Source organism: Mirounga leonina, unplaced genomic scaffold (genome assembly GCF_011800145.1).
Source record: "Mirounga leonina isolate KUSES-001 unplaced genomic scaffold, KU_Mleo_1.0 Mir_104, whole genome shotgun sequence".
NCBI classification, from domain to species: domain Eukaryota; kingdom Metazoa; phylum Chordata; class Mammalia; order Carnivora; family Phocidae; genus Mirounga; species Mirounga leonina.
In genome coordinates this window covers 17,396,111-17,419,002 of record NW_023270231.1, presented here as the reverse complement: position 1 = coordinate 17,419,002, position 22,892 = coordinate 17,396,111, and the positions used below count along the sequence as shown (strand labels likewise).

Here is a 22,892-nt window from a genome sequence, read left to right as displayed (position 1 = left end):
GCTCTCACTGAGGAATGTAGTACAATTTCATGCCATCTCTCTAACCATCTACAATCATGTCAGTTGCCGTCAGTAACTTCCATCTAAATCAGTCAGCATAGCCACATTCTGCACCAGTAACAGATAACCTTCAAATCTCAGCAGCCTAAACACAAAGGTTACTTCTTGTCCATATTTACTGTGAGTTGGCAGGATCCACACTCATACTTGTTGCTCAGAGTTACAGGCCAATGAAGCAGTCAATATCTTGAATGTTGAAGGTCATTGTGCCAGAGGTAAAGGAGAGAGTAATACAAAGAATGCACTGGATGCACTGGCTTTTAACACTTGCACCCAACACTGAAGTCTCACCACTTCTGGTCACTATTCAATGGCCAACTCAAGTCACATGGCCATCCCCTGACTTCACCTGAGCAGGAAGTACAATCCTACCATATCCTGGAAGGAGAGAGAGCTGGACTATTTGTGATCAGCCATACAGACTTTCATTCCACCCCATTCACTGATAATACTGCCCCAAACAATTGGTCCCCAGCCTCTCCAGGCATGGATTTCTATACCACCCACAACAACCAGGCAAACTAGACCACTTACCATGCTGTGACCATGACCATGCTCTGCACTTGTCTTCCCCTGCCTCTGCTCATGGCTCCCACTTAATGGAACACCCCTCCCTGTCTCTCATCCTACTCACCCTTCAAGATTCTACCTATTCCTGAGGCTTTATCCACCCCCCAAAATGAAAGTTGTATGCTGTGTGTGTGTGTGTGCACACACGTGCATGTGTGTGCGTTTTCCTAGGGTAATATTTTAGATTTTCAGAGCTGAAAGGGATGGACTCCTCCATTTATAATAGAGTTTCTCAACCCAACACTGTTGACATTAGGGCAGGATAACCCTCTCATGTGGGGGACTGTCCTGTCCATTGTAATATGTTTAGCAGCATCCCTGGCCTTTGCTTAGATGCCAATGGCAACTTCTCCCCTCCAGTTGTCACAACAAAATATGCTGCAAAACACTGACTGTTCCTTTGGAGAGAGGGTAAGATTTCCCCCAGTTGAAAACCACTGTTTTACAGGGCAACCAAGATGAACTAAATATTGTGTCCAAGGTGACACAGTGAGTTAATGGCCAAAGGGGCTGGAGGAATCCAGGTTCTTGATTCCCCCACCCGCACCTCTGATCTGGTGTTCTTGGCACTGGTACATGGGGCTCAGGCTGGGAGCATAAATGAAGGAAATGGGCTGAGCTCATATTCCTTTGACACATCTGTTGTGCCCATCGAACAGTTCCATAAAGAAATATGCTCTCTCTCACCTAAAAAATAGACACACACACACATACACACACACCCAGACTTCTTGATCTGTCTTACAGTCTTTGACTTTTGATGTAGATAACAGCACAATTTCATTTGCCTTTCATTCTACCATAAGGCAAAGAGTAGTGTTAATCTAGTAACAATATGGCAACAGTATTACAAGAGAGAGACTCCGGGGGAGTTCTGGGGTTTGCATAAAACTGGACAATGTATGCCCCATCCAAAAGGCCAAGTATCATGGCAAGTTTTTCAGAGATGAAATCCAAAATTTAATGAGATACTTTCTGATTACTAGAGGCTGGAAACTGACTTCTTCTTCTTTTTTTTTTTTTCTTTGAAATGTGCAAGTGCAAACTATAGGCCACACAAAATACCAGGTTTGACCATGAAGGCCTGCCTCCCCTACATTCACAAGTGACCACATCATGTCCCAGGGTGGACATGTTATAGCTCACAACCCACCCTGAATGTCAGCCACCTGGAGGGCTTTGAATCCCACAGAGTCCCAGACCCCACTCCAGACCTGATGAACAGGAAGTCCCCAGAGTGGGCCTCTGGGACCTGAGTTTTTGGAAAGCTCTTACATAATTCTGATGCACCAGGTCCCTCAACAGCTTTATGAAACAGCGTATTACCTCCTCCCTCCTCCCCAGACTGTGAGCTCCTCAGGGAGTGGAGGGGACCACATCTCCATCTTGTTCTCCTCGTACCAGCTGAGAACTAACGCAAGCTAGGTGCCCTTTAAACATTTACTCAACCAGAAAGGTTGAAGAAGTAATTGCTTCCAGGCTTTTCTCTTGGATCTCATTTTTTAAAAAATCTCTGTGGTATTTGCTTGCAACATTCCCCTACCCACTCCAAGGTTCCTTGGAAGAAAGATAGCTGTGGAGGGCAGGAGAAGGGACGGCAGGCACGTCGCATTATTGCCACTTTGAATAAAAGGAGAAAGTCTGCGATAAGGTTTTTGGTTCCAGGAAGGCTGAAGAGACTGCTCTCACCAAGCCCTCTCCTGGACAGAACTTCCTCTGGCTCCCTGGAGGGCAAAGAAGGTCTGGCTTTATCCTGCATGGGCTACCCTGGGGAAGAGGTGCTCCTTCAGCATCATTTATTGAATCTAGCAAACTTTAAATCCACCCACACCTCTTCCCAGCAGTTCCACATCTGGAAAGTTCCTTCCAGATATACAGGGACAAAGGCACAAAGATGCAGGAATAAGAATGTTTGCTGCAGCATTGTTGGAGGGAGTGAAACTGTGGACAAACCCTAAATGTCCATCACTGGACATGGCCAAAATGGACTCCGGTCCATCAGTATGACAGGAGACCGGCCAGCAGATCACCCCTATTCGTCTCTGTCATGGCAACTCACCCAAGCCCTCCACAGTCCTCTCTACCATTTGGTCACTGTTTATTTTGGGTCTCAAACTCTAGATTATAATTTCTCCCAGAGAGAAGTATCGTGCATGCTTTAAGGAAAAATAAAATAAGATGAAAATAGAGAGGGAGGCCAACCATAAGAGAGCTTAATTCTAGGAAGCAAACTGAGGCTTGCTGGAGAGGAGGTGAGTGGGGGATGGGGTCACTGGGTGATGGGCATGAAGGAGGGCACTTGGTGTGATGAGCACTGGGCATTGTACACAACTGATGAATCACTGAATTCTACCCCTGAAACTTATAATGCAGTCTATGTTAATTAAATTGAATTTAAATAAAGAATTTTTTTAAAAAAGAACAGATACACAGCTACAGGTATTGAAAACATGCCCACAATACAGTGCTAAGGGGCAGAGAAGTTCCAGAATGGTATGTGTGTCACAGAGCTCCAGCAGCAAGCAGAAGACACACCAAAGGGCGTGCCAGGCTGTGAACAGGAGTGTCAGGGAGAAGCTGGTATGGTGCTGGGGTGAAGGTGGGAGAGCCAACAGGGGCTGTGCAGCGCCTGGGTAGCAGGCAGTCACCGTCCGCCTCGGCCTCAGGGCACAAGGGAAGGCCTAAGATTACTGGAGTCCAGAGATAGCTGGACTGTGGAAGAAAGTTCCAACGTGGCCTGTGGCCCCAGGGAGGCTGGCCATTTCAGGAACCACAAGGAGCTAAGGCAGAGGCAGAAGGGGAGGACGGAGTAAATACCTCAGCCTCCTCTCCTCTGGTCCTCCTACCTCTTGCCAGTGCTGCCCATTGGCCACCCACTCAGAAGCCAGAGCCCCTGGCAGCCAAGGTGCTGCCATCTGTAGGGACTGGCCTCCCAGACACAGAGCAGGGCAGAGAGAGATGGAGAAGACTTGGAGGGCCAGGGCAGGGGAGGCAAATGGAGAAAAGCCTCCCAAAATGTGGTTTGATCCCATTTGTGTAAATATATATATAATTACATTACATCTTTTCACACACACGAAAACATCTGAGGACACACAGCACACCACCTGCCAGTGGCTTTCTCAGGGACTGGAATTTGGGGTGATGAAGATATTAGAAAGGAGAGTTTGACTTCACCCACCTTTGTGTTCTGGGAATCTTTAACAATGAGCAGGAGGTATCTTAAGAATAAAAAAATGTCATCACTGACTCTGCAGTGCTGGACCTTAGAAATGAGAAAACAAGAAAGTCTTTCCTGCCCCTCCAGACCAGGGGCGGTCCCTCTGAGATACTTCCCAGAGCCGGGTAGGGAAAACCGCAGGGACAAAGGCATGGAAGCTGGAAATCAGATAGGGCATCAGAAACAGCCAGCAGGACGTTATGGATCTGCTGTGGGGATGAGGGCCAGGCAGAGTCTGAAGCCAGATAGGTAGATCAGGACACAACCCAAAGGGCCTTGAATGCCAGGAGGAGGGGGCTCTTTCCTGTTTGGAGGGTCCCATGCCTCCAGGAACTTACTTCCAGCTCTGTCCTTTGACTGTGGATCCTTGGGCAATTTACACGACTTCTCTGAGCCTCAGCTTCCCCATTAGGAGGAAGAGATTAATGACCCGCCCTAATCTCACAGGGTTGCAAGATTCAATGAGATATTTGTATGATACCTGCTACCTAACTAACCCTCAGTTCATCATGGTATTATAGTTCTGGTGGTTAACATAGGTCAAGCTCACAGTGGAGCTAATTTGTGGCCCATCTCTCAGCTGGGACCCCAGGGCAAGCAAGGTAAAGGCCCCAGGGTCCTCTCATCGGAGGAGTCAACATTGTGTGTTCTGTAGTCATAGTGTCCCCCTCACCCGGCCAGCTGTCTGACGGCCTGTAAACAGATGAGCAGGCGGGGTGGCCAGTGAGATAGTGCAGATGGCACTGAGCAAATCCAGCTGCACTTTTGGGAAAACAAGTCAGAAGTGATGGGGGCCCCTGTGGATATCTTTCTCTGTGACAGACAGCATACCCAGGGAGGCCTCCAAGGGAAATTATGATATGTACCAGACCATGATGTGCCTCGCCAAGAACTATCTCCACCCTGGATTTCCATGGCCCACGTCCACAGAGACAGTGCAGACTGCTGGAGGTCACCCTGGCCGGGCTCACCGCGGAGACTGTGTAGGCCCTCAAAGGTCTGGTCTCTCAAAGAGCATTGTCTTCTTGGCTCCCTTCCCTGAGTCCTTGCCTGCCTACTGGCTCCTTCCCGCTTCATTCACCTATGCTCGTCCCTCCCGAGGTCCTTGGGACAGACACCTAACCAGGAATGCGTGACTGTCTGAACACAGAGCTGCCACATTGGGCCAACCATGGCAGTGTCCTGGGGGACCTCTGGGAAGAAAGTAAGACTCTGGCTCGGGCTGGAGTCGGGAGAGGGCCCCCCTTTCCAGCCATGGGCCGTGGTACCTCCTCCAAGCACCCTGCTTCTGAACTTGTTCCTTGAGCCAGGCAAGCTCTGCCAAGATGCCGTGCCTTTGTATTCCTCTCTCCTCTTTACCTGGCTGACTTCTTCCCATCTGCCAAGAGCCAATGCAGACATCACATGCTCTGAAAGCCTTGTCCACTCCTTAACAGCATCAGTAAGTTCCTCCTTTGTGCCCCCACAGCACTTGCTACATACTGTGCCTGGTCTAAGGCCCCATCACATTCTTCTGCCAGGTTTGACACCCCACAGCTCCACAAGACACACCTGGGTGCACGCATGTGCATGCAGATGCACAGGTGCACACACACACACACCAACTTTCTTCACCTTCGATTCTGAGGTTGATTCGAAAGCTTTATCTAAAGAGGTGGGTGCTCTTGATTTTCACTATGAGTTGGCAAGGCCATTCAAAGGAAACCTAAGTTTACACTAATACTGTACCAACAAGGACACTCATATTAATACCACTCATTACCACTATTATTAACAAAGGGAACAAACATTTACATCTATAGGCCGTGGGGGGTGGGCAATGTGCTTATTATGTTGTGAGCATTCTCTCTAATCCTGGGGATAATCCCATTGGGTCGCTATCCTTATGTTAGAGGTAAGAAACCTGCCACCCAGGGTGAAAGGGAACTTTCTCAGTCCCCAGGTAGGAAGTGGCTGACCCAGCTCTCAAATCCAGGTGTGGCTCCAGGGATGGCATCCCCCCCCAAGCCCTCTGCTCTCAAGCTGCCTTTCTAAGTGGCAGGTGGCCCTCCCACTCCCTGCCATGCCTACCCTGTCGCTGCCCAGCCTGCATGACGCCAGCACTCCCCAGCTTGCATGATGGAGCAAGAGCTTCTCTGGGGATGCTGTGGCCTGCCGACAGAAGCTTCCTCAGTCTTCCTACTTCTGCTGCCCACTTCCGCTGCTCTCAGTGTTTATTACGACTTGTTGCCCCTGGAAAGCTCTTGGCCTCCCTGTCTGTCTCCTGCAGTCATCCAGGCCTTCATTGTGAATATGTCTGGCAAAGTCACAATGTGTTCTCAGAGTCTTCCTCAGCAACCAGGTCCACATGGACCCCTGCTTCCCTTCCTCCCACACCCAGGAAGCATGAGTGCTGAAAACCATCACTTGAACCTGAGATCTGGAACAGTAACTCCGAAGTCCAGCTGCCTGGGTCAAAGGCCAGCTCTGCCACTTGCGACCTTTGTCACCTTGGGCAAGTGTGTTCTGCCTCAGAGCCTTATGTCTTTCCTCTGTCAATACAATGATCTACGTTCTAGGGCTATTATAACAAAAAAAGGAGATGGTCAGTACAAAGAGCTTAGCAGAGGCCCTCTTCATGAAGTACTCATTCAATGCTAAAGTATTAAAAAAGTGTGTATGTGTCAGGCTGTTTCCACAGTCAGTTGGAGGAGGGAGGCCTAGATCACACATAGATCCTTTTGACATGACGTGTCAGCATTGGGATGGAGAGCACTGGAGAATGGCGCTCACCCATCACCGCTTAAGATGAGGCTCTCCAGAAGAGATGCACCAACTTAACTAAAAGGGACCCTGTGCACCACTTCACATTTGTTATGCCCTGTCATGGGTTTTCCTGAAATTGATTCTCACATCAATTTATGTTGTCTCTCCCAACCTGACATCTTGAAGTCTTCTCAACTGTAAGGCGTTCACCACGTCTTACCCCTGCACTTTCTCACTCACATCCCACCTTTTGGTCTCACACTGCATCACTGATCGCTGGATTCCCCTAAAGATCTGGGTTTTTCCTTAATATTTAGAAGAGGAAAAAGGAAGAAGAGAACAAACCTGCTAAGGAACACCAGTCTCAATGCCAATGTCTCACCTGCATTTAATCCACACGGTAGCTCCTTGAGGTAACCATGCTATCACTCCCATTTTACAGATGAGAAAACTAAAGGTCAGAGAGGAAATTTACCGAAGTTGACATAACTAGAGATAAAAGACTGTAATCTGTTCCCAGGGTCATCTTAGACCTAAGCTTCCCCTGAATGCCTGAATGCCAAAGCACCACTTTCAAACCGTTAATGAAATTTAAAAAGAAAAAGAACCTCAGATCGTGTCACAGAAGGAAACCAGGTCAGGCCGCAGGGGCTTCTGCAGCCATTTTCATCTGAGTCAGTCCCCTGTCATCTCTCTGATCATCTCTAGCATCAATAATCAATCGACACATTAAAACAGAGCCCCTTTCCATGAGCTGAATGGCTATAATGTCTGCTTTCCTAAGTTCCACTCAAGAAGCTGAGATCCCTGTGCCTCCCTTTATTTCTCCCCGCTCAACTGCCTTCTGGCCTGGATGGAGTGCCTTAGTGCTGGAAATCCTACTACATTTCTTGGCAGCATGTCCACCTCAACCTTCCCAAAGCCCTTCTCACCCACCACCTGCCAAATCAGGGACATGCATCCAAAGGGGTAGAAGTGATCGGTCAGCCCCACCAGACCCGAGTCAATATGACTGCCCAAGACTTAATTTAGAACCCCCCTTACTGCTGCCATGTACCTTGGCACTGACATTTGTGGCTATCTTTCTGTCATGGGGACTTCTGCCAAGGTTATTTTAATGCTGACGGACACCTCTGTCTAGTCTGGGAGAGTATCTCTGGAGAGAAGCAGCTGGTGCCCGGGCCTCAATACCTCTGGAATGTAATATTGGACTATCCGTGGTACACTGGCTTTCTGGGTGGGAACCTCTTTATGTACTCTACAGAGACCTGGAGAGAGTTTTTTTTTCTCCTTTCATATGTTAGAGGAACCTAAATGTTCCCAGCCTCTGATGACCCACATTTGTAACCAATCAATCTATCAAAACAAACCACAAAAAGGAATGAAGTGTCCATATATGTGGGAGAAGCCAGACAAAAATGGCCACATATTGTATAATTCCTTTTGAAGGAAACAGAATGGGCAAAGCCGTAGAGACAGAAAGCAGATTGGAGTTTACCAGGGGCTGGGGGGAGGGGAATGTGGAGTGACTGCTTAAAGGGCAACGAGGTTTTCTTTGGGAGTGATGAAAATGTTTTGAAATTAGATAGAGTGCTGACTGCACACCACTGCAAATGTCACTGACCTGTGTACTTTAAAATGGTTAATTTTGTGTGTATATGAATTTCACCTCAATTTTTAAAGATATCCAAATCATTGCAGTAAGGGTTTGATGGGGCTGGCAGTGCCCCAAACATGCATCAGGATACAAAATGACTACAGTAAGAAATCGGGATGAAAGGAAGATGGGGGTAGGAAAAGAAAAGGAATCCTGGGTGCGGTTAGCATGCAAACTGGAAGCTTTGAGCTGTCATTTGATTATGTGAAGTGGCTGTAAATTCAACTGGAGCTTCCCAGCAGCTGAAGCAAAACCGAAGACACCAGTTCTTCCAAAATTTGCAGAGTGAAGAATGGAATGTGTCAGAGGTATGCAGAAAATGCTCTACTGACGGCTGGAAGAATTTTCTCCCATGAATCCCTAAAGAGGACCACTTTTTTTTCTAAATTTTATTTTATTATGTTAGTCGCCATACAATACATCACCAGTTTTCGATGCAGTGATCCACGATTCATTGTTTTCGTACAACCCCCAGTGCTTCATGCAGTACGTGCACTCCTTAATACCCATCACCGGGCTAACCCTTCCCCCGGCGCCCCCTCCCCTCTAAAACCCTCAGTTTGTTTCTCAGAGTCCATAGTCTCTCATGGTTCGTCTCCCCCTCTGATCTCCCCCTCTTCATTTTTCCCTTCCTTCTCCTAATGTCCTCCATGCTATTCCTTATGTTCCACAAATAAGTGAAACCATATGATAATTGACTTTCTCTGCTTGACTTATTTCACTTAGCATAATCTCCTCCAGTTCCATCCATGTTGATGTAAAAGTTGGGTATTCATCCTTTCTGATGGCTGAGTAATATTCCATCATATATATGGACCACATCTTCTTTATCCATTCATCTGTTGAAGGACATCTCAGCTCTTTCCACAGTTTGGCTATTGCGGACATTGCTGCTATGAACATTGGGGTGCATATGGCCCTTCTTTTCACTACATCTGTGTCTTTGGGGCAAATACCCAGGAGTGCAATTGCTGGGTCATAGGGTAGCTCTATTTTTAATTTTTTGAGGAACCTCCACTGTTTTCCAAAGTGGCTGTACCAACTTGCATTCCCACCAACAGTGTAAGAGGGTTCCCCTTTCTCCACAACCACTCCAACATTTGTTGTTTCTTGCCTTGTCAATTTTTGCCATTCTAACTGGTGTAAGGTGGTATCTCAATGTGGTTTTGATTTGAATTTCCCTGATTGCTAATGATGATGAACATTTTTTCATGTGTCTGTTAGCTATTTGCATGTCTTCTTTGGAGAAGTGTCCGTTCATGTCTTCTGCCCATTTTTTGCCTTGATTATTTGTTTTTCGGGTGTTGAGTTTGAGAAGTTCTTTATAGATCTTTATAGATCTTTATAGCCCTCTATCTGTAGTGTCATTTGCAAATATCTTCTCCCATTCTGTGGGTTGCCTTTTTGTTTTGTTAACTGTCTCCTTTGCTGTGCAGAAGCTTTTTATCTTGATGAAGTCCCAAAAGTTCATTTTTGCTTTTGTTTCACTAGTCTTTGGAGATGTATCTTTAAAGAAGTTGCTGTGGCTGATGTCAAAAAGGTTACTGCCTATGTTCTCCTCTAGGATTTTGATGGATCCCTGTCTCACATTGGAGGTCTTTCATCCATTTTGAGTTTATCTTGGTGTATGGTGTTAGAGAATGGTCAAGTTTCATTCTTCTCTATATAGCTTGTCCAATCCATCTATGAAAAACCCACAGCAAACACCATCCTCAATGGGGAAAAGCTGAGAACCTTTCCCTTAAGATCAGGAACATGTCAAAGATGCCCACTCTCGCCACTGTTGTTCAACATAGTACTAGAAGTCCTAGCAACAGCAATCAGACAACAAAAAGAAATAAAAGTATTCAAATTGGCAAAGAAGAAGTCAAACTCTCTCTTTTTGCAGATGACATGATACTTCATGTGGAAAACCCAAAAGACTCCACCCGCAAATTACTAGAACTCATATAGCAATTCAGTAATGTGGCAGGATACAAAATCAATGCACAGAAATCAGTTGCTTTCTTATACACTAACAATGCAACTGTAGAAAGAGAAATTAGAGAAACGATTCCATTTACAATAGCACTAAAAACCACAAGATACCTTGGAATAAACCTAACCAAAGAGGTAAAGGATCTATACTCCAGGAACTACAGAACACTCATGAAAGAAATTGAGGAAGACACAAAAAGATGGAAAAACATTCCATGCTCATGGATCAGAAGAATAAACATTGTTAAAATGTCTATGTTACCCAGAGCAATCTATACCTTCAATGCCATCCCGATCAAAATTCCAATGACATTTTTCAAAGTGCTGGAACAAACAATCCTAAAATTTCTTTGGAATCAGAAAAGACCCTGAATTGCCAAGGAAATATTGAAAAAGAAAAACAAAGCTGGGGGCATTACGTTGCCTGATTTCAAGCTCTATTACAAAGCTGTGATCACCAAGACAGCATGGTACTGGCACAAAAACAGACATATAGACCAATGGAACAGAATAGAGAGCCCAGATATGGACCCTCAACCCTATGATCAAATAATCGTCGACAAAGCAGGAAAAAATATGCAATGGAAAAAAGACAGTCTCTTCAATAAATGGTGCTGGGGGAAAAAAAGGGGGACTACTTCAGAGATGGGCTCCCACTGACAGGGCCTCCTGCAATTTTCCCCCTGCCTGGCCATGTGAGGCTCAAACACCAGCCCTTTCTAAGAAGCAGGCCTGGCAAACCTCCCAGCCTGTCCCTCCCAGACCCACAAAGAAAACGACCCCATTCACAAAACTGTGGGACCCATGGAACCCTCAAATAAACCAGAAATGTTGTCTTGTCAGTTCACCTAATATTTGCAGGCATCTACTTCTGTGCCCAAGCCAGCTTAGGCCCTGGGGACACAACGGTCAGCAAAGCAAACCTCATGAAGCCTGTCTTCTAGAGTGGGAGCTAGACATTATTTTTTTTAAATCACATAAATGTATCTTTACTAATCATGTTTAGGATGAAGAAAAAGCAAAGGAAAGGATTTGAGCAGATAATAGTGGAGGAATTAGTCATGGGGGCATTTAGGAGAAGGTTTCTCTCGAGGTGGTGACGTTTGAGATAAGGTCTGGAGAAGAGTTCAACCAGAAGAGAAAAGGGAAGTCTTCCAGACAGAGGAAAGAACATAGCAAAGGCCCTGCAGTGGGAGGGAGGATCCCAGAGGATGCTGGGAGGTGAGGAAGATTCAGTGTCACTGAGGCAGAGTGTGACAGAGAGAGGAAAGGGAGAAGAGGCAAAGAGATGGACAGAGGCCAGAGCATGGCAGACTGAGGAGGAAGGGAGGAATGTACAGGTCCAGCTGCACAGTTGCCCACTCTGGGGTGTGGAGGGCCAGGGAAAGATGGCCACTAGGGTGGGGAAGGAAACTGGTTTTGAGGACTGAGGGGTATTAGGGTATTGTTTCACCTATCAGTCCCCAGGTGCAGGAAAGAAGATTCCAGAACGAACAGGCCCTTGTCCTATTGATAATATTGGGTTGGACAGTCCTTACTCTCACCTGGAGAGCCTTTCCTGGCTATATAACTACACATCACTGGTATGTGTACCCAAAATGCTTAATTCTTCTTTAATGTTTACCTCTAATATCTGCAGCATCTTTCCTCACATCCCTGGAAGTCTGCAGAATCTGTTGGCTTCCACAGTGACCATTCATTGAGCCCTTAATACATGGTAGACCCTTCGGACATCACAAGTGCTACATGAGATAGGCACCATTAACTACGCTTTACAGATGAGAAACTGGAGACAGAGAAGTTGGAGTGTTTGCTTACAGTGACTCAGGTGGAAAGTGGAAAATCCAGATTTGAGCCCAGGTCTTCCTGACCCTTCAAACTGCTGCCTTTTGAACCACAGTTCACTGACTGTCTAGTGACCCCTGAGGTCACCCATGGTATGCCTTCAAGGGCTCTCCATCTTAGAGCTCATTTACACCTCCAAACAGCTGGTAGGCTTTAAGAAAGGCACTGGCTTATACTTTCCTTTTAAAATAAAGGATTAGGATGCCTGGGTGGCTCATTCGGTTAAGCGTCTGCCTTCGGCTCGGGTCATGATCCCAGGGTCCTGGGATCGAGCCCCGTGACAGGCTCCCTGCTCAGGGGGGAGCCTGCTTCTACTTTAGGCTGCCAGTAACAAAAAAAAAAAAAAATTCAACTAAAGTGACTTAAACAACTTTTTCCCCTGTGGGACAGGAAGGCGAAGATGAGGTGGAAATGTTGGCATCTGGGGGTTGTCCCCTAGCCCACAATGCCCTCATTTTAGGGATCTGCCCCGGAACAGTTCAGTCATCTGGTCAATCCAACTCCTACCACAGCCCTCTCCCTCACCAAAGAGGAAGTTTGTTTTTCCCACAAGATATACCTGCAGATAGAATGTGCTGCTCAGTGACATTAGGGCCACTGTCTTTGCAATTCTCTTCTCTTTTTCATCTTGTTTGCAAGATATCAGCTATGGCTCCACCTATCATGTCTGTGCTCAAGGTAGAAATAAGGGAGAAGGCAGAAAACACACACTTCCACAAAGCTCCCAAAGCTTTCCCATGTGCGCATGTCCAGAATATGTCATGTGACTGCCTCTAGTTGCAAAGATGTGTGAGGAAGTGAGTGTATCACTGGGGACTGAGTTCACTGCTGCTCTGAACCAAGGTGCTTTCAGCCAGGAAGGGGGACGTGGATACAGTGTCAGTCATGAACAATGCCTGCCACCCATGGGCAATAGAATTCTGCTGCACTGTCAGGTGGAATTCTTGGTGTGGGCCCAGTGACAGAGTTCAGCCCTCATAAAATGATTGCTTCTCAGACATTTCTACAAACCACTCAGTTCCCTTAAGATTAATGCGAAAAAAAAAAATCTTACTGTTTAGAAGATTTAAGTGGACTCTGTGGGAATTTAAGGATTTCTCTAAAAGGTCTCAGGAAAAAGGCACAACTAATTATGTGCCTTAAACATAATACACAGCAAGCTCTGACAGCCATGCTCTCAGAGATGCAGTGTTCCGCCTTTCTCAGCAGAAGCCGGACATCAGCAGCATCTTTCGAATCTGCCATATTTCCCTTAGGGTGGCCTGAGGATGGGACTTCTTGCTTCATTTAAAAGGAAGGTTTAAAATAGAGACACAGAGAATGAAGGACAGAAAGACTGGGGAGGTCTGTTGGGTGTAAAATTATAGTTGTGTCTTTCTTTGATTTTTGCCTTTTTGTTTCCTAAAATATTTTCACAGTGAAGGCTCAGTTCCCCACTCTCCTTTTGCCCTTCATCTGGAGTCCTCAAGGTAGGATAATGAGAGCTCCCTTCAACTGAGTGCTCATTACAAGCCAGGTACAATGCTATGTGCTCTCTATGCTCTGTCTTTTTTTTTTTTTTTTAAGATTTTATTTATTTATTTGAGAGAGAATGAGATAGAGAGAGAGCATGAGAGGGGGGAGGGTTAGAGGGAGAAGCAGAATCCCTGCTGAGCAGGGAGCCCGATGCGGGACTCGATCCTGGGACTCCAGGATCATGACCTGAGCCGAAGGCAGTCACTTAACCAACTGAGCCACCCAGGCACCCCTCTATGCTCCATCTTATTGGGCCTCACAACTGCCCTGAAGAATAAGAACTGTCATCATCCCATTCTGCAGATGAGTAAACTGGGGTCCACAAGAGCAAATGAACATGCCTGGGACTATTGCATATCAGGGGCCAGGCTCCTAACCATCACACCACTCAGCTCTCAAAGGCTATTGTTCTAGCCTAAGAAAACAAAAGCGGCTCAGCCTAATACAGGTCCTCAGGGGAAGCTGAGCCCCACTGGGCTCCCTGCCAGCACTGACCCACAGTGTCTGTCTTCTTCATTCAGGAACTGGACATTGGGCAAGGGAACTAATATAAATGGAGCTGCAGCTCAAGCCAGGCCTTGAGGGACATTTAATTTGAGTGACATCTGATCCTCACAACAGTTCAACAGAAAATCTAGAGAGACTGGTGATTGTGATGGTCAGCCCTGCATTCTGGCAGATTCTAATCCTGCTAGCTGTGTGACCTCAGGCAAGTTTCCTAACCTCCTCTGAGTCTCATTTCCTCTTCTGGAAAATGGTTCCTACTATGGGAAGAACCTTGTGAATAACATGTTAAATAATCAATGGGAATAGTTTAGCACAATGTGTGGCATCACTTAAGCTCTCAATCAATATCAGTTACTGATTGTGATTCTAGAGGGGAGGTTCTATCAGCCCTATTTTAAGGAGGAAGAAACCAAGGTGGCTTGCCCAGGTCACACGGCTAGAAAGTGGCCGAGTTGGGATTGGAACTCAGGCCTGAGCTGGCTTCCTTCATAAGCCACGATGCATCTTTCCATCAGAGGTGACCAACAAAGCATCTCTATCAGAGCAGTAGCACCATCAGAGGGAAGCAGCATGTGCTGCCAAGGAAAGATTTGCTCTTTCCTCTGATGGCCAAAACCTCGAAGGATGGGGCCTGGGCATGGCCAGACCCTGGGCAGAAGTGATTCTTAACATATTCGCTTTTCGCTCAGCAGCAAGCAGATGGGGAGCCTGCATTCTGGGGCTCCAAACAGGAAAGTCATAAATTTGCATCCTCCAGAGATGGCACCCAGTGCTCCATGTAACATCTCCTGGAGGTGTCAGCACATCATAAAGCATTCCTACTTGGCCCGGAGCAGCTGCTCCCAATTTTGTCCAAGGTTCAGAAACAACAAGACACGTGGGCCTGCCGCTGACTATTCCTTGGTTCAAGTCTATGGAATTTCGGCCTCCAAGGCCTCCATCGGCAAACACTCAGAGACGTTTTCCCAGGCCAGCACAAACATGCTTCCAGGAGGCTTCTCCAAGCGCTCCTGCCTTCTTCAAATAGGCCAGGAGGGTTGGGTTTTCCCCTGCTTTGGGCCTGAGAGAAAGGTACGGCATGTATTGCACATAAATGCAAATAGTAGGTACAAGGTGGCCAGAATGGTCTGGTTTTGACTTTTTCATTAGAGCACTGAAATAGATGACCAGGGCACTGCCTCTGGGGTAGCCACCAGAGTCCATCAGGCAAGAGGCATGGGGCCAGACATGGTCAGCAGAGCTCTTGGGCACTCTCCACGCTGACACGCCGCAGAGAGACAGTGCATGTTTAGCTAGGCCTTGCAGTGGGTTTTACAAATCCTCCTCTGTGTGCACAAAGCAGAGAATTCTCTGCCCTTGGGCCTGCTCACCTGGATGCACCCCATCAGTGTGAGGTGTCCTCTTCCTGGAAATCAGATACCAGAAGTGCCGGGCAGAGGCCAAAGGGGCAACCTGGTCCCACCCGGGACGTGGAGAAAAAGCAATAGGCTATAGCAGAAAGAAGAGCAGGCCTCAAAAGGATGACCTGGGTCCAAATCCTGGTTCTGTCTCACCTCTTTCATCTTCACTAAGTCCTCTGTCCTCATCTGGAGAACATGGTTCATAATGCCCTTCCTGCCATCTTATAGGGTTTTGTCCAATAAGGAGATGTGTGTGCAGGCTCTTATCTGTAAAAAGTCCAGCAGAGAGGAGGTGCCTACTTAGTGTTTCTGAATGAATGAGGGAATTAACAACTTGGTACACTTGCAGGGAAAACAGGGGCACTTGTTCTGAGAGCAGCACTTAGCATGTCCGTGGTTAAAGGTGGGCCCATTTAAAGCACTGGCTAGACATCCTCTATAATTTCCTGAGTGAGTGGACAAAGCCAGGATACATCATCTTAAAGCCAAGCCCGGGCCCATGTGCCATGCTGTTGAGAACCCTCTAACATGTCCCCACCACATTAAGAAAGGCACCCAAATCCTGGCCAGGGACTTTGAAATATGGCTGCAAATTGACCCTTCCCCAGATCTACCAAATCAGAACCTTGGCGATAAGACCCAACAATCTGTTTTTAGCAAGCCCTGCAGGGGATTCTGATACACGGTTGAAAATCACTTCTGCGGGTCCCAGTCACAGCGCCCAGTGACCAGTGTCACAAATATCTTATGGACCTTTAAGGCTGTAGTGGCCGTCATCATGACTTCCTTAGCTGCAGGCTCCAAATGAGAGTCTCTATTCAAGCCAGACCTGCTGAGGAGTTGCAGCTCGAACTGGTAAATGTCAGAAACTTCTTGCAACTCTGGATAGGGGAAGTGACCTAAGGTCTTGTTGCAGAAAGAATTTTGCTACCAAGTACAGGATGGATTTTAAAGGGATGGAGGCAGATCAATGGTGTATTCGTCTGGGTATCCTGTGTATCACCCAGAATGCTTTTGGCTGCAGCTGCAAGTAACGGATTATCAAGTGAAGGGTGGCTGAAACAATATGGACCCTTATGGTGTCACTTTGCAAGAAGCCCAGAGAAAGCAGCATTGGTTCCTAAGTTCTCAGTTCTTCCCATCTGATGGCAGGTCAACCTTCCTGGTCACAAGATGGCTGCTGCAGCTTCAAACACCATGACATTTAAACATGAAGGACTCTATCTCCTTATGAGGGAGGAGAAATGTTCGCGGAAGTCTGCTAGCCGACTTTCCCTTACATCCCTTGCCCAGACTTTGGGGATAATGCTCACTCCCACTGACCAAGGAGAATGGGATTGCCACAGTCAGCTTTGCTTCATCATGAACAAAACTGGGGCTCTTAATGGAGGGGAAGATGGGAAAAGACTAAGCGCAGTGAATCTGCTAACAGCTATGAGTGCATTTCTTTAGAAAGGGGTGAGCTGAGACCCTGAGTGCCAAGTTACAAATGCCAGTGGAAAATGTTCTTGTAGTTCATGGAAGATCCTGCATAGCTAAGTGGGAAGCATCAGAGGGGAAGGGATTAGGGTGGGAGTAAACCCAAATGAGAAAATCAACACTGGGGTGGCTCAGTCGGTTCAGCATCTGCCTTCAGCTCGGGTCATGATCCCAGGGTCCTGGGATCGAGCCGGCATCGGGCTCCCTGCTCAGTGGGGAGCCTGCTTCTCCCTCTCCCTCTACACCGCCCCCCCCCCCCAGCTTGTGCTCGCTCTCTATCAAATAAACAAAAATAAAACCTTAAAAAAAAAAAAGAAAGAAAATCAACTCTGTGGAGAAGCAGAGGCAGAGGGAGAAGAGCAGAAGAACAGATTTGGGCCCAAGAAGATTTCTATATTTTCTAGGAGCTATTACATGAACAGAGAAAGACAGCATGGTACCGTGGACACCAAGGCCACATACAGGTGGGGGGAATCCCTTCTGTAACCTGAAATCTTTCAGGGATCTGAGCTAGAGGTAGGGCAGTTACCAGAGGCAGCTCAGCTTCTCAGGAGCTCTCAAATGCCTAGCTGGGCATATGCCAACTTGGGGGCAACCCCACATTGGTGTTCTCAGGTCCTGATCTAACACTTTGTCTTTAGAAGCCAAAACAAAAACAAAAACAAAAACAAACACACACACAAAACCCACCTCAGTATGCAGGGAGTTGGGGTGGGGGGCCTATAGGGAAACCTTGGCATCTGGGCTCACCAAAATTTCCTTTCCAGAGTATAAGTCTGTGACTATGAATTCTATTTCCTATAGAGGCAGGGTGGTCTGCCAGGCACACCCCAAAACCAGGGGGTCTGCCAGGCAAGTGGTAAGCATTCAGGGCCCAGGAAGAGAGAGAGCCCCGGCAGAAGGTGGGCTAGGAGGAAGTGAGGCTCAAAGACGCCCCCCACCCCCCCACACACCTCCCCGAAGGCTCCATCCAAGAGGAAATAGATTCCAGGGAGGGGGGCAAAGGGCTTCAAGGGGCTTCGCGGAGATGAAAGAAGATGAAGAGGGTCCTTCCGCGGTGACATAAGGGGTGTTAGTCCCAGGAAAAGCCCACATCTCTAACCTGTGAGTCAGCTGGGAACTGGGTGAACAGAGTGCAGGATGCAGGAGCTCCTCCTGAGGCACGTGCCCTGGGAGTCAGAGTAAGCAGGTTTGTTCTAGGTAAGGACTCGGCATGAGAGGGCTAAGAGAAGATCATCCCAGAAGGCAGGTGCCTCTCCCTTCACCGTACGCTGCCTCGTACTGGACCTACAGAGGGGTCTGCCAGGGTGAAGAGAAGAGTTTTAGCAGGCTGCAAACAGACTGAGTTCTGCACAACCCTCTGTGAACCAGAGTTCAATTTCGCTGGAAGCCGTTCCCCCCAAGCCCCCGCACCGGGAGGATTTACTGTTCTGGGGGGTCTGTGTCTGCGTTGTCACCTGCTGCACTCCCAAGGCCCAGGAATGGCCCCAGGTCAACAGCTGCCTACAGGCTTCCCCCTGCCCCCTCCCTGCAGCAGCCCCAGGGATGGGCAGCCCACCCAGCCTCCCGGCCTCTGAGCACTCCAAGGGGCGCCTCTCTCTTCCTGCCACCTGAGGAGGCACGGGTGTGTGTGTGCCCCTGCTGCCACCCTGTGGTCCCCAGCAGGCTGCTGGCCCCCTCCTGTCATCATCACTTACAGGGAAGGCCTCCAGCCCTGAGCCCAGGATGCACAGGCTCCCCACGTAGACGTCACAAGTCTGCTGAAGTCTCACCTATAAAATGGGGCCTGATCCCTCCAGAGTCTCACAGCCCCATTTGTCACTAAGAAGAGTTAGAAAGCCATCCATCTTGCTCCTGGTGTCATTTCGGTAATGGATCATTCCTCTACTTCTGATCACCTGTATGCTGGACAAGTTTTTTTTTTTTCCTCTTAGTAAATTTTTCCTCAAACTTTACAAAAGTAACCTGTCTGCCCTACGCAGCAATGGTAGGAATATGTAGGGAAAAAACCTCACCTCTCCCAACTTCCTTTTCATCTGCCCTTCCCATGCCTAAACCATGTTGGGGTATAACCGTCCCCCTCTCCTGCTCCCATAAATATATGCAGATGCGTGCACAGGCCGCCTCTTGGGGCTGCTAGTTTTTGCAAAACTGGGATCCTACAATACACACTTTCTCTGCTAACAAGGCATCATGGCTTCTGCCATTGGTAGACAAAACCAGATGCATTTTGTACATAGTTGTGGAATATTTCCCAGTTTTGATGGGCCACAATTCCTTTGCTCACCCTTCCCCCACTGGCAGCTATTTAGGTGGTGTCCACCTTCTCATCAGTGTGGGCAAAGCCACAAGGAACAGTCCCCGTCCACACGGGCAAACCCTGGGCCCACTACAGATGCCATTTGTCTGCCTTCCTTGCCTACTTTCTCTCTTCCTTCCTACACAGTCTTGTTCATTTTCTCTCCAATTCTTGTCAGCAATTTCTGTTACTGTACTTAATAACCAAGTACGATACTCTTTTTTTTTTCTTTTTTTTTTAGTTTTTCTGTTGTTATCTATAAGGATTCTGGTACCCAGTTCCAGTATGTGTGTGGATTTTAGTCAAAGACTAAATACATATTTCTTATTATAAATCACAATACCACAATCTGTATCTCCAGAGAGTCAGAAGCTACTCAGGGCAAGATGAGAACATTACACTCACTTTTGTTACGTGGGAAGTGCCAGAACCCAGTAGGTATATTTATGAGGTTTTTTGTTTTGTTTTTTTAAGATTTTATTTATTTATTTATGAGAGAGAGAGCACAAGCAGGGGGAGCGGCATGCAGAGGGAGAAGCAGGCTCCCCATGGAGCAGGGAGCCCAATGCAGGATTTGATCCCAGGATTCCAGGATCAGGACCTGAGCCGAAGGCAGACGCTTCACCGACTGAGCCACCCAGGAGTCCCCCGAGTAGGTATATTTATAACAGGAATGAGTACATGAACCAACCCTGTGAGAGGGAGTCCCCGGTGCCTCTAAATCATTACAGATATGATGGTTAAGAAGATGGGTTTTAGAATCAGGTGAAACCGTGGTTTACATCCTTGGTCTAATAATTCACAAGCCGGGTGTACTTGAACAAGCTATTTTGCATTGGAGCCTTAGCTTCCTTCTTTGTACAATGGGGAAGGCAATACCCACCTTGCGGGGTTCCTGTAGTGCAGTACTACGTAACAATAGGGATGGTAATAATGACAATAAAACCCAATTAAACTAACAAACAAACTCACAGATATTTTCAGAATGAGAAAGAAAACTTTCCTGTAATCCTTTGTAAGTGGTCTATGGCGTGGAAGAGAAGGTCAGGAGGAAGTGCAGTGGGGCCTGGGAAACAGGTGACAAATGACCTGAGGGCCTGGACACCTTAGAAGCAGTGTTTCCCAAATTTGAACAATCTTAACCATCAGTGAGCAGTTAGTACAGAGATTCCTAAGCCCTTCTTTTGGAGATGTGGACTCACTAAGTCTGGCATGAGGCTGAGACATTTGCATTGTAATAATCACCCAAGGGCTTTGGGTGCATAGCCAGGTCTAGGGAGCATGCACGGAAATGGGTAAGCTCAGATGAGCTCCAGTCTCCTGTGTTCTCCTCACAATGTTTCATAGTTTTCAGCTTTACATTTAGTTATGTAATCTATTTTTACTTAACTTTTGTGTATGAGGCAAAGTGTGAATCAAAGATCTTATATATAAGATATCCATATCCAATTGTTCCAGCACCATTTGTTGAAAAGACAGAGCATTCAGTTTCCTTCGCACCTTTGTTAAAAATCAATTAGCCATATATGTGTGCACCTACTCATGGATTTGATCCTGTTCCATTAACCTATTTGCTTGCCATGATGCTAATGCCACACTGTCTTGATCACTATAGCTTTATAATAAGTCTTAAAGTCAGATAATGTAAAGCTTTCAACTCTGTCCTTCTTTTTTCCAACATGCTCTGGTTATTTAGGTCACTTGCCTTTCCATATGAATTTTATTTTATTTTATTTTATTTTATTTTATTTTATTTTATTTTATTTTTTTAAGATTTTATTTATTTGTGAGAGAGAGAATGAGAGACAGAGAACATGAGAGGGAGGAGGGTCAGAGGGAGAAGCAGACTCCCCGCTGAGCAGGGAGCCCGATGTGGGACTCGATCCCGGGACTCCAGGATCATGACCTGAGCCGAAGGCAGTCGCTTAACCAACTGAGCCACCCAGGCACCCTCCATATGAATTTTAAAATCAGCTTGACAATTTCTTCCAAAGGCCTGCAAGATTTTGATTTAAATTTTGTTGAATAACTGGAACAGTTAGGGGAGAATGGAATAGATCCATAAACACAGCATCTCTCTCCACAATTTAGCAATCCAGCAATACTTTGAGTATAAGGTTCCTTTGTGGGAAAATGTTTAAAGAAATTAAATTTCTTTAATACACGTAGGGCTGTTCAGGTTATCTCTTTTGCTGTACATTTAAACTAGGACATGGCTCCTGTGTCCCTCCAACACAGAATTGTGACATCCCTTTATTTGCAAAAGCAATTTGCCAATGGCAAACACCAAATAATCTATATGTCAAGAAGCGTGGTTGCTTTTGCTGAATTTGATGGATAAATATTTAAATGGTAATGCTAATAAGACCCAATCATTATCAAATCTTTTTGGCCATGGCCAAAACATAAAGGTCAAGAAACAGAAAGATGCCTCCGTTTGAAAAGAAAGTTCAGGATAACTCATCTTTTTAAAGCACTCTTTTTTATTACTTTGACAAGTTTAATTTATTTCTAGTTGTTTGTGTTCACCTCCTGGGTAAAGCAGCATACTCTCTGAGGACACCGAAGCATTGCAGAATTGAGACCCTTCAGCAGACCTTGGTGATGGAATCAGCACACAGAGGTGAGGCAGAGCTGCTGGGATTCTGATAGAACAATTAGGTCTAGAGATTACCACGGTGAGAAAGACTTCAGATCTTCTGGTATATTTCCCACTTCCAAAGAACTTTTCAAATTTTCCAGGCTAGCTCTCAGCCTATCTGCAAGCAAAGTGAGATAAACAGGCATAGAATGCCAGTGAATCAATCTAGCACTCCATCTACAAGACCCCTGCTCCCCTTTGTGAGGTAGTGCGCAAAATGACAAATGGACATTCCAGAGGTTCCTTCTTCCCTGGATGAAGAAACTGGTGTCTGAGCAATCACAGTTTAGGAGAACAGAAGTTTCATGCAATGAAGCAGACAGCAAGGCAGTGAAGGGAACAGAAGACAATTCCTCTCTTATATACCACATTGACTGAATAGTCAATGACCTTAAGGAACAGAATGAACCTTTAAATTCTCACATCTAAAATTCAATGACAGCAAAAGGTTTCACCATAATGACTTTTGGTCAGTAAAATTTGGGGGATCAGAAGGGGAAAGAGCTTTTATTTTTAATTTTATGTACTTATACTTAAATGTTTAAACAATGATTCTGTATTCCTTTGGCTATTTAAAGACTTTATAAACTAGTTTAGCTTTTGTTATTAAAGCAAGTTCTAAGGTAAGAAATCTGTCTCCTTCTCATAATAAAACTCCATTAGAACATTCATTGGCCTGGAACTGTATCTTTCTCAAGGCCCCACACAATCATTATACTTTGGAAATGTTTTTAAATTGGCAAAATGAGATGACTTGGTGTGTCCTCTTTGCTCTTTGAAGTATTTATGAGCATCATAAACCCTAATTCTGACCATCAGGGGATTTGTAAATCAACATGACTCAAGAGTTGGACAATAATGCAGATAGCCCAAAAATCAAAACTATCAAGTGGATAGTTTTGGATCCAGTGGACCCAGTTCTGGCTATGATGGAATAATAGGGACCAGATTTACCTTCGTGCCTAAAATAACTATGA

The 22,892-nt window shown here is 46.3% G+C and overlaps 1 long non-coding RNA gene across 7 annotated transcripts in view; it reads right to left on the bottom strand.

Annotated features, from left to right (window-relative positions):
• Positions 1 to 22,892, bottom strand: part of LOC118016873 — a 288,291-nt gene that overhangs the window by 79,106 nt on the left and 186,293 nt on the right. The gene's annotated exons all lie outside the window — the stretch shown is intronic.